The following is a 2,220-nucleotide window of genomic DNA, read 5'->3' on the forward strand; positions in this document are numbered from 1 at the left end:
TATATACACAGACACCCAATTAAGATTATATTTCAGGACAGACAATGACACAGTGTGTTATTATTATTATCATTATTATTATTATCATCATCATCATCATTTTTATTATTATTATCATTATTATTATTATTATTATTATTATTATTATATCTTCACAAATCACATCATAAAACATTTGGAAAATGTAGAGAGCATTTTGCTGAATCATCCATCCTAGAAAGTTTTCTTATATTTTTCATATCATTTTCTCTTTTTTTTTTTTTGGCAATTTTCTTTTCTCTACCCTTTCTTGTTCTCCCCCAACCCCTGATCTTCAAGGAGTCATACAGTACCAATTTGTCTTGGTGTCATTGGATAGACTTAGTTGAATCTACTTTGGAAAATTCTTTATTTCTCTTGTACTTTCTCCTAAACCAAAAACATTTACTAATCATGGCTTGACCGATGCCAAACTCACCAGAAACTTTTCCAAACATTTTCATTCATAATTGACTTATGGCCAGACGTTCCGAAACTGATGCTAAACAATCCACATCCTTAAAAGAGCCAACTTCACGTACGGTGGGTAAAAACAAAAATGGAAAATAAAAAAAATAATAATAAAAACTGCTGGCTCTTGCAAGGGCAGATAACCCATGTTTAGACAATAAAGACTTTGGTTAACTCATGCAAAAAAAAAGACAGCTGATACACAATTGCTGTATATTCCCATTGTAGACCATCAGAGTGTGCATACGAAATATGTTGCACTTGGGTCTAGTTTGTACACTGTATATACAGCCATTGCTTGCATAAAGGTTTGTAGTTTTAAAGAACCGGATTTGATTGAAAACAAACACTGCTTGCTGATTTGCAGAAAAAGTCATTGCTGAAGGCTAGGTGAAATTTCATTCATTTTATTTAATACGTTAATAAAAGGTCAGAGATGCAATGGGACAAAATAAGGGGAATCTTTAAATATTTATATCATGCAGCATTCTTTGTGAGTCTGTGTTATATAAATAAAGAAATAAATATTAATGTGTAGCAATCAATTTGGTTGTTTATTATATTCTTTTAAGCTACAGAATCAGACCATTTTAAAAGCTTCCTTTCTTTCCGATTCTACTTTCAACTTGTCTTTCACATCGACAATGTGTGGTGATTAAAATGCTTTAAAATGATTGTTTCTTGATTAGGTACAACTAGGTGCAGGCGTGGCTGTGTGGTAAGAAGCTTGCTTCCCAGCCATGTTTCCGGGTTCAATCCCACTGCATGGCACCTCAGGCAAGTATCTTCTACTATAGTCTCAGACCAACCAAAGCCTTTTGGGTGTATTTGATAGACGGCAATTGAAAGAAGCCTGTGGTGTATGGTATACTAGCCAGAGTAAGAACAGGCTGGAAAAAGTTCTACTGCTGCTGGCAACAAAGGTCTTTGTCTTATATGATGCTTGTGTTAGAACTGCAATGCTACATGGTAGTGAGATGAGATATGGGCCTTGACAGCAGAGGACATGGGACAACTGGAAAGAGACGGCACTAGCATGCTCCATTGGATGTGCGATGTCAGTGTGCATGAATGTTATAGTATAAATGTGCTGAGAGAAAGGTTGGGCACGAGAGGAATTAGATGTTGTGTGGAAGAAAGAAGACTGCACTGGTACAGACATGCAATGGATACGGAAGAGACTGACTTCAAAAAGCACTGCATGGGGATAAGACCCCCTTTGGTCATGACTGACCATGGGATTGCACCTAGAAAGTTACCCTCTGAGGCACAAGTCCAGGCAAGGTTGTTTATGGAAGACCAGCAGTCATCCATGCATACCAGCGTTCCACACCACTGATGTTATCCAAGGGAAAGGTAAAGGGGCCGATATAGCTTGGCACCTGTGATGTCGCAACTCATTTCTACAGCTGAGTTAATTGGAGCAACGTGAAATAAAGTGTCTTGCTCAAGAACACAACACAGCCGGATCTGGGAATTGAACTCACAACCTCACGATCGTAAGCTTGATGCTCTAACCACTGAGCCATGCACCTTGACATGGGGATATATTGTATATATATGCATAAATATGGGCATGTGTGTATGTGTATGTATACACACAGACACACACACACACACACACACACATATATATATATATATATATATATATACACACGCGGGTAAATTGTTGCCATTTTATAGTTTTAATTTCAGGCATGCGCATGAGCACCCTACCCCCATTCCGAT

General features: G+C 37.5%; 1 protein-coding gene across 1 annotated transcript in view; it reads left to right on the top strand.

Moving 5' to 3' along the window:
• Window positions 1–2,220, top strand: part of LOC106870073 (zinc finger protein 845) — a 37,630-nt gene that overhangs the window by 12,512 nt on the left and 22,898 nt on the right. The gene's annotated exons all lie outside the window — the stretch shown is intronic.

The sequence above is a fragment of the Octopus bimaculoides genome, chromosome 14 (assembly GCF_001194135.2).
Source record: "Octopus bimaculoides isolate UCB-OBI-ISO-001 chromosome 14, ASM119413v2, whole genome shotgun sequence".
Classification (NCBI taxonomy): Eukaryota; Metazoa; Mollusca; class Cephalopoda; order Octopoda; family Octopodidae; genus Octopus; species Octopus bimaculoides.